This window comes from Odocoileus virginianus, chromosome 9 (assembly GCF_023699985.2).
Source record: "Odocoileus virginianus isolate 20LAN1187 ecotype Illinois chromosome 9, Ovbor_1.2, whole genome shotgun sequence".
In the NCBI taxonomy this organism is placed as follows: Eukaryota; Metazoa; Chordata; class Mammalia; order Artiodactyla; family Cervidae; genus Odocoileus; species Odocoileus virginianus.
Window position 1 is genome coordinate 68,684,572 of NC_069682.1, and position 10,366 is coordinate 68,694,937.

Genomic DNA, 10,366 nt, shown 5'->3' on the forward strand with positions numbered 1-10,366 from the left:
TATGATTTTAAGCACGTTACTAAGATGTTCAATGGGCTGTGAGGAAAAAAAAACCTAAAAATCAAATCAAATATCTGATTTAAAAAACTTAACCTTTGGGATTTCCCTGGCAGTCCAGGGGTTAAGACTTCACCTTTCAATGCAGGGGATGCAGGTTCAGTCCCTAATTGCGAGGTAGGACCCCACATGCCCAAGGCTAAAAAAACAAAATGTAAAACAGAAACAATATTGTAACAAATTCAATAAGGATTTTAAAAATAAAAAATCTAAAAAAAAAAAAGCTCCTGACATTTAAAATAGAACCAGGGCTGAAGTTCTCCTGCTGAGAATCTAGAATCAATGCAGCAGGATACCTGTAGGTATTGTGAGAAGAAAAGCCCCTGAAAAAAACAATTTTTCATGAAGGCCAGGACACAGAAGGACAGCTGAGCAAAATTTGCTTGATGACGCTGCAGAGGACTTGACATCCAATCATGTCTTTCCTTCCCTGAAAGTGCAAGTTGCTCAGTCGTGTTGGACTCTTTGCCATGCCATGGAATAGTCCATGGGATTCTCCAAGCCAGAATACTGGGGTGAGTAGCCCTTCCCTTCTCCAGAGGATCTTCCTAACCCAGGGATCCAACCCAGGTCTCCTTCACTGCAAACGGATTTTTTACCAGCTGAGCCACCAGCGGAGTCCAAATTTCCCCAAAGGAATTGTCCCTGATGAACACAAATACTGACCCAATATATCTAACCAAGGATTTCTTACTTTTGCCACTATTACCGTTTGGAGCCAGATACTTCCTGTGGTCATCAGGGCTTTCCTGTGTATTGTAGGGTGTTTTGCAGCAGTTCTGGGCTCTACCTACTAGACAGATCATCCCCTTAAGTTAGAAAACGTCCCCAGGCATTGCCCAGTGTCCTCAGTGGCAACATCACTTTGATTGAGAATCACAGATCTAGGGCTAATCCCATTCCCCCAGAACACTGGATCCCTTGAAGAACTAAATACACTCAAATCCTGGAACGTTTCCAACGAGCTAAGTTCTTTCCCACACCCCGACCCATTAACTATTACTTTGGGAAGCTTAGCAGCAGACAGTATCTTCACTTCTATCTCCTGGTTTTCCTGTTAAACTGTGTGACTCTATCAGCATAACACTCAGTTTTTAGTCTTCACTAAATTGCCAGGGGATGGCTCTTTTTTTTTCCAAAAATTCCCTGTGGCACAAATTGCTGGAGGCAGGGGGTGGAGGGTGGGGGGTTGCGGGGTCAGAGTTTGAGATGTACTGGCAGCCTATCCCTCCTGGGGAGATATAACCCTTGAGAGGGAGCTGGGACAATGAAATTTGCTATTTGCAACAACCTGGATGGACCTACAGCGTACTATGCCAAGTGAAATGAATCAGGCAGAGGATAACAAATACCATATGATTTTACTTAAATGTGGAATCTAAATAATAAAACAAATACAGACTCATAGTTGAAGAGGACAGATCAGTGGTTACCAGAGGGGAAGGTGGTTTCAGGGTGGCAGAGGGAGGGAAGTGGGTGAAGGGAATCCATTGTATAGCGATGGATGGTAACTAGACTTAAGGTGGTGATCCTTTTGTAGCATATACAAATAACAAATTATAATTTATATAATGCCAGAATTTTAAATTTTGCTATATAACAAATTGACCTTAATTAAAGAATGTTTTTTTTTTTTCCATTGGAAGCTCAATTCTAAATTTTCTAAAAGGGCATATGCAGTGCTGTGGAAAACCAGTTAATAGAGACCTGTTGTTCTTTCTGTTAAATGCCTAAATTTGCTGCAGATCTCTCTAATAAAACCTTTTTTTTAAGAAGGAAAGAAAGAGAGAAAGGCAGGTGAGAAGTTGGTGGACAGATTTGCTGCTCCAGGAAGCCATCTTTCCCCCCAGCATCTCTCTGCCTATCCCATCTGTTACCAACTCCCCTGTGTGTATCCATAGATCTGCTCCTCATCACTGCTCAAGACAGATTTATTCTTTGCCACCAAGCAAGTAGGAACAACACGCACTTTTACAGGAGTGCAGAAAAATCTAGAAGGGCTATTTGACCTGGGGTTCATATTCCAAGATGACCTCAGGTTAGACTTCTGAACTTAGTAAGAAATGAAGTTTATACAAAGTCAGGAAGACATGGAGGCAGGTGTTAAAAGCAGAAAACATGACTGCACTTAAACCAATCAGTCAGTTCAGTTCAGTCGCTCAGTCGTGTCCGACTCTCTGTGACCCCATGGACCACAGCACGCCAGGCCTCCCTGTCCATCACCAACTCCCGGAGTTTACCCAAACCCAGGTCCATTGAGTCGGTGATGCCATCCAACCATCTCATCCTCTGTCATCCCCTTCTCCTCCTGCCCTCAATCTCTCCCAGCATCAGGGTCTTTTCAAGTGAGTCAGTTCTTCCCATCAGGTGGCCAAAGTATTGGAGTTTCAGTTTCAACATCAGTCTTTCCAATGAGCACTTAGGACTGATCTCCTTTAGGATGGACTGGTTGGGTCTCCTTGCAGTCCAAGGGACTCTCAAGAGTCTTCTCCAACACCACAGTTCAAAAGCATCAATTCTTCAGTGTTCAGCTTTCTTTATAGTCTAACTCTCACATCCATACATGACCACTGGAAAAACCATAGCCTTGACTAGATGGACCTTTGTTGACAAAGTAATGTCTCTGCTTTTTAATATGTTTACTAGGTTGGTCATAACTTTCCTGGATTAAGCCAACTTTTTCACTCTCCTTTTTCACTTTCATCAAGAGGCTCTTTAGTTCTTCACTTTCTGCCATTGGGTGGTGTCATCTGCATATCTGAGGTTATTGATATTTCTCCCAGCAATCTTGATTCCAACTTGTGCTTCTTCCAGTCCAGCATTTCTCATGATGTACTCTGCATATAAGTTAAATAAGCAGGGTGACAATATACAGCCTTGATGTACTCCTTTTCCTATTGGGAACCAGTCTGTTGTTCCATGTCCAGTTCTAACTGTTGCTTCCTGACCTGCATACAAGTTTCTCAAGAGGCAGGTCAGGTGTTCTGGTATTCCCATCTCTTTCAGAATTTTCTATGGTTTATTGTGATCCACACAGTCAAAGGCTTTGGCATAGTCAATAAAACAAAAATAGATGGTTTTCTGGAACTCTCTTGCTTTTTCAATGATCCAGCGCATGTTGACAATTTGATCTCTGGTTCCTCTGCCTTTTCTAAATCCAGACTGAACATCTGGAATTTCATGGTTCACATACTGTTGAAGCCTGGCTTGGAGAATTTTGAGCACTGTTTTACTAGTGTGTGAGATGCGTGCAATTGTGCAGTAGACACAAAGAGATACCCCACTCCAAGGTAAGAGAAACCCCAGTAAGACGGTAGGCACTGAGAGAGGGCATCAGAGGGCAGACAGACTGAAACCACAATCACAGAAGACTAACCAAGCTAATCACATGGACCACAGCCTTGTCTAACTCAATGAAACTAAGCCATGCCATGTAGGGCCACCCAAGATGGACGGGTCTTGGTGGAGAGGGCTGACAAAATGTGGTCTACTAGAGAAGGAAATGGCAAACCACTTCAGTATTCTTGCCTTGAGAACCCCATGAACAGTATGAAAAGGCAGAAAGATAGGACACTGAAAGATGAACACCCCAGGTCGGTAGGTGCCCGATATGCTACTGGCAATCAGTGGAGAAATACCTCCAGAAAGAATGAAGAGACGGAGCCAAAGCAAAAAGAACACCCAGTTGTGGCTGTGACTGGTGATGGAAGCAAGGTCCAATGCTGTAAAGAGCAATATTGCACAGGAACCTGGAATGTTAGGTCCATGAAACAAGGCAAATTGAAAGTTGTCAAACAGGAGATGGCAAGAGTGAAAGTCAACATTTTAGGAATCAGAGAACTAAAATGGACTGGAATGGGGGAATTTAACTCAGATGACCATTATATCTACTACTGTGGGCAAGAATCCCTTAGAAGAAATGGAGTAGCCATCATAGTCAACAAAAGAGTCTGAAATGCAGTACTTGGATGCAACCTCAAAAATGACAGAATGATCTCTGTTCATTTCCAAGGCAAACCATTCAATATCACAGTAATCCAAGTCTATACCCCAACCAGTAATGCTAAAGAAATTGAAGAAAGTAGGGAAAACCACTAGACTGTTCAGGTATGACCTAAATCAAATCCCTTACAATGATACAGTGGAAATGAGAAATAGATTTAAGGGACTAGATCTGATAGACAGAGTGCCTGATGAACTATGGACGGAGGTTCGTGACATTGTACAGGAGACAGGAATCATGACCATCCCCAAGAAAAACAAATGCAAAAAGTAAAATGACTGTCTGAGGAGGCCTTACAAATAGCTGTGAAAAGAAGAGAAGTGAAAAGAAAAGGAGAAAAGGAAAGATATACCCATTTGAATGCAGAGTTCCAAAGAATAGCAAGGAGAGATAAGAAAGCCTTCCTCGGTGATCAGTACAAAGAAATAGAGGAAAACAATAGAATGGGAAAGACTAGAGATCTCTTCAAGAAAATCAGAGATACCAAGGGAACATTTCATGCAAAGATGGGCTCAATAAAGGACAGGAATGGTATAGACCTAACAGAAGCAGAAGATATTAAGAAGAGGTGGCAAGAATACACAGAAGAACTGTACAAAAAAGATCTTTATGACCCAGATAACCACGATAGTGTGATCCCTCACCTAGAGTCAGACATCCTGGAATGTGAAGTCAAGTGGGCCTTAGGAAGCATCACTACAAACAAAGCTAGTGGAGGTGATAGAATTCCAGTTGAATTATTTCCAATCCTGAAAGATGATGCTGTGAAAGTGCTGCACTCAATATGTCAGCAAATTTGGAAAACTCAGCAGTGGCCACAGGACTGGAAAAGGTCAGTTTTCATTCCAATCCCCAAGAAAGGCAAAGCCAAAGAATGCTCAAACTACCAATGCATGATAGTATCCATAAATCTTCATATTAAGGGACTTCCCTGTGGTCCAGTGGTTAAGAGTCTGCCTGCCGACACAGGAATACTGATTCAGTCCTTGGTCTGGGAGGATTCCACATGCCACTGGGCACCTAAACCCATGGCCACAACTACTGAAGCCCGCACGTCTTGGAGCCCGTGAGCCACAGCAAGAAAAGCCATCACAGTGAGAAGCCCGCACACCGCCTAGAGAGTAGCCCCCATTTGCTGCAAACTGAGAAAGCCCAGGCATGGCCAAAATAAATAAATGAATAATTTTTTAAATGAGAGAGTTGGGGTTTTGTTTTTAGAAAAAAAAATCCATTTTATTTTGCTAATAGCTTATTATTGTGCCTTGTCTTTGTACCTTTGTGTGTTTCAAAGGTTAATTTGTTCAAAGGAAACTCTTCAAATGTACCCATTTCTGAAATCTGTGGGGAGGGTTGGGGTTAGATTATCCTGGATACATAGTGAGAAGGGGAGAGAGTTTGTCAGACCAGACAAAGTGCCCTGGGAAAGACCATTCCCTTCTATTTGCCTCCAAATTCACTGCATAAAGCAAGAAAGATTACGGGCCAGGCCAACCCTGACACTCCCTGAAGAAGAGGGAGAACTTGTGGGCTCTCAGAGGTTATGCCTCAGAGCTTATTACCGTTCCTTTTTCAAGGATGGGAGACTTGATACTTCCTGGTCAAATGCAGGCACTTTGACCTTGGACCTTGGGAACTACAGCTCCCCCTGCTGGCCACTGCCTGCCAGAGTCGATATAAACAAGACACCCAGCCTCCACGTTCCCCCACACTCTGCTTCCATTATGAAGATGAGCAGCGTCTCTGCGCTCCCTGTGATCTTCCTCCTGCTCTTCTTCCACACAGCACAGCCGGGACCCCACAAGGGTGCGTGGAGGGCGCGGCGGTCCTCGGTGTGGTGGGGGTGGGGGCACGCTTTCTCCGAGAAGCCGATGGGACACGCTGGCGCTGATGCCCTGGGGCCCCCACCTCACCCTGTGGCATTTTTTTCCCAGCCATCCAGAAACCTGGACATTGCCCAGAATTTTTTCTTTCCTGCCCATTCGTCCTTTTACCTACGTGCCAGCGCGACAGAGGGTGCAAGGGGCCCAAGAAGTGTTGTTTCTATAACTGTCGGCGTCAGTGTATGGAGCCCTGGATGTCGTTGGAGTGAGGTGAGAAGCCCTACGTCTGCCCCCCGCCCCGCCCCCTCCACTTTGCCCCTGGAACTTTCCAGAAGAACCATGTCTCCCAGAGGGAGTGGAGGACTGTCAGTGACCTTAGATTTCATGGAGATAAGAGCTTTTAAATTGAGATCTGGTCCGGGACTTCTCTGGCGGTTCCGTGGTTGAGACACAGCGTTTCCACTGTAGGGGTCCCTGGTTGGGTCCCCGACTGGGGATTAAGGTCCGGTCTGTCTGCCCCAAAACTCGCCTCAAAGACAGTGAAGAGAGAGGCCCTTCAAACCTGCTTCAGAAAACGCACCATTTGTGTTTTAGGCATCATTGTTTGGTGAAATGACAAGGAAGTTAGGATGAGATTATCTCTAAGCGTCTGAACTGTTACTGAATTTTTATCATAACTGTTTTCCAGGGCCGTTTTTTTTTTTTTTTTCAAGTATTTGTTTATTTGGCTGCACTGGGCCTTAGTTGCCGCACTCAGGATCTTTGATCTTCGCTGAAGCTTGTGGGATCCAGTTCCCTGACCAGGGATGGAACCCCGGCCCCTCGCATTGGGAGTGCAGAGTCTTAGCCACTCGACTACCAGGAAAGCCCCTGGCTATTTTTTTTTATAATAGCTCATAATAAGGAAGCACTTTCCTCTATACATTTAAACAGTAAGGTAAGGGGTTCTGAGATTATAATTCTTTAGAATGGCTCGCCTAGAATTCCCGAACCCTGATTTCTTGGAAGTCCTCGGGAGGAGTATGCAGAGTGCAGACTCGTGGGATCCAGTCCGTGTTCCCCGCAGGGTTTGCATCATCCCATGTCTCTGCTTCTTTCTCTTCTCTCCCCAGGTAGAAACCTCTCTTTAGAGGTTTCTTGAGAAGGCGTAGGGGAGTCCAGGCTCAGACTTGGATAACTCATCTCCAGTGCTTCCCTGCATGCCTCATTCCACAAGACTTCTTTTTATCAAGAGTTGAATGCCTCTCGATATGAAAATGCCACAAAGAAATAAAGTGTTATCTATTTAAAACTGCAGGAGAATCTATGACTACCGAGTCTCTCTCTCTCTCCCCTGCCCCCCTTCCCTGTCTTCAGCCTTTTGTGGGGGATCCTTCAGTGATTGTATAAAAGGATGGGATTACTGTTTCACGTTTAGTCTTGGCAAGTGCCAGCACTTCTGTTTTTCTGATAAGTTTTTTTTTAATGCCTCCTGACACTCAGGCTCTCTGTTCGTTACATTCCCAGGGTATTTTTGAGTCAGAGTTTCTGTGTTTGGATGCTATGAAAGATGTACATTCTTATCCTGAGGTGGGGGAGCAAGTCTCTTCACTGCATTGTCTCTGGTCCGGCTACTGGTGGCCTTTCCACTTGGGGGAGTTGTATGATGGAGGACTAGACTTGGGACTTCAGGGTCGGAAATGGCGTGGAACATGGCCTTAGTTCTAAGCTACTTTAGGGTCTAAAATCTAGGCCTTCATAAATTTAGAAAAGGAAATTCTGCTTAGCAACCTTGAATCTTAATTTAAGGGGTCTAAGACCCTAATCTACCTAATAATGAAGTGTTATTTAGCCATGCGTTTCCTCTCTTTCTGCTTTGTGATTCTGTCTTGATTTGGGATCACAGAGGGATTTCAGGTCTTAGAGAGTGTTCTTCAAAAAATGTGTTGTTCTTTTCTATCTTCATGAACTGTAAAAATTCCTTTGATAAATAGACAAATATCAATTTTCAAATTTATGAAAATTTGAAATATATATGTAGTATAGTCTTATACTATATATAGTATAGTCTTAATTATCCATCTAGTTATAACCTTTAATCACAACAATAACTTTCTGTTCTCTCACAGAAAGCCAGAAGGCAGGTGACTTAAGTGCTAATGTACCAAGTACTTCAGTAAACACTAATGTCACCAAGAGCATAGGAACATTCTACTAAACATGTTAATTGATGCTCAATCTACAATATATAAATATACTTAAAAGTATATTTTATTGGTGACTAATGTTTTGTATTCCCTGTCTTACTTAGAAATTGTCCAGGTGTCCAAGGATGATGTTCTAGTTAAAGAATAGGAGAGAAAAAAAGAAAAAATGCATGGTAAATTGCTGAAAATAAATGGTAGAAATGTTTTAAAAATATGTTTATCTTTGACATGTACATCTTAAATTTTAAGAACTGCTTATTTCCTAGAATGTTTTAAGTTGATATGTATTTTTTCATCATAATTTATATCATAGCAAGTGATACATTTTTTGGTACATGATGAATATTGTCATTTAAATAAAATGAGCACCTCACTCTTTTTCATGGTTTCTAAGAGGGTGGAATTTAACCGCCCTCTTCATTTGAGAGTAATGTTTATGAGAAAAAAAAAATTTTTCTTTTTCTAATCTTCTTCTGCCTCCTCGCTTCCTTTCCCTTCATTGCTTGAACAATTCAAACCAAAAGCAAACAGGTGAGTGACTGAGCTTAAGGTCCCCTGGACGGCAGATGTCAGGGTAAGAGTAGATCACCAAGGGTTTCCTGGGGAAAAGGCTTGTCGGGGTAAATGGGTGACGAGGGATGAGGATAGCCATCAGACTAGATGCAGGGTTGACTCCTGGCGAAGGAGGGAAAGATGGAAGGCTGAGGAGGAAGAGTCTTAGAATAGAGTGTAACAGTAAAAAGTGTTGGCCTGGCTGAAGGGGAGGGTTTGAATCACAGTCACCTACTGGGGGTATCTCAGAATGGGCAGGGGTGGAGGGGTGCCTGGCTAGCTCGGGGTGGGGGGGAGCTCCTCTTTCTTTCCTAGGGCAGGGGTTCAACCCAGTCCTTCCACTGGGCATCCCCGGAAAGGAAACCCTGACAAACAGAAACCAAGTTCTCGAGAGGGCTTCATCTGGGAGAATGCCTGGACCACCGGAAATGATCCCTTGCGCAGACAGCGAGGTCGGCCACATCCTCTGTGTGTGTCTCTCAGCCGCTTCCTCCCTCCGTCCCTCTCCTCCTCTCATTCTCTGCATCTCCTTTGTTCTCTTGCTCTTCATCTTCTGTCCGCTCTGTATCCTTCTTTTCATTTTCGGTTCATCTTATTACTGTCTTTCTCTCCTTTCCCATCTTGCTCGTCCTTCCATCTCAGTTTTCATCCAGTGTGTTCATGTGTGTGCTTTATTTTCTCCTCTCTCTCTCTCTGTCCCGCTTTGTTCTGTGTGCCTGTTATCTTTCCCTGGGCCAGGGACACCTGTGTGGGAAGCTGGCACATTCCCTCAGGAGTCAGCGACATGTCACGGCCCCTTGTCAGGCTGTCCTTAGCACTCTCCCCTTGCCCACCTCTGGGTCGTGTCCGCTTCCCCACCACCTTCCATCTGGATTCTGGGGAATCCTTTCATCTTCCTGGGAAGATGGTCTCTGAGCCCTTAAATCCACTTCCCTTCTTTGTCTATGTTGTATCTCTTGAGGAAGAGAAAGCTGAAGACTCTCCCCTGCCCAAATCTCCCTATTGGGGTGGGGCTTCCAGCCAGCCCCTGCCCCTGCCCCTGCCCCCCGATGGGTGCTAGGATGGCCAGCAGTGTTCAGAGAAGAAGCAATGCTGGCCTCGTATTGGTTGGATGAAAGGCAGGGATCCTCCAGCTGCTCTGAACCCATGAGAGGGGCAATGATTGAGACGGAGGGCAGAGGGTCTTGGGATGCTGGTGTTCAGTTCTGTTTATTCGCTCAGTCATGTCTGACACTTTGCAACCCCATGGACTGCAGCATGCCAGACTTCCCTGTCCATCACCAACTCCCAGAACCTACTCAAACTCAAGTCCATCACGTTAGTGATGCCATTCAACCATCTCATCCTCTGTCATCCCCTACTCCTCCCGCCTTCAATCTTTCCCAGCTTCAGGGTCTTTTCCAATGAGTCAGTTTTTCGCATCAGGTGGCCAAAGTATTGGAGTTTCAGTTTCAACATCAGTCCTTCCAATGAATATTCAGGACTGATTTCCTTTAGGACTGACTCGTTAGATCTCCTTGCAGTCCAAGGGTCTTCTCCAACACCCAGTTCAAAAGCATCAATTCTTTGGTGCTCAGCTTTTTTATAGTCCAACTCTCACATCCATACATGACTACTGGAAAAACCATAGCTTTGACTGGATGGACCTTCTTTGGTAAAGTAATGTCTCTGCTTTTTATTATGCTGTCTAGGTTGGTCATGGCTTTTCTTCCAAGGAGCAAGTGTCTTAATTTCATGGCTGCTGTCAC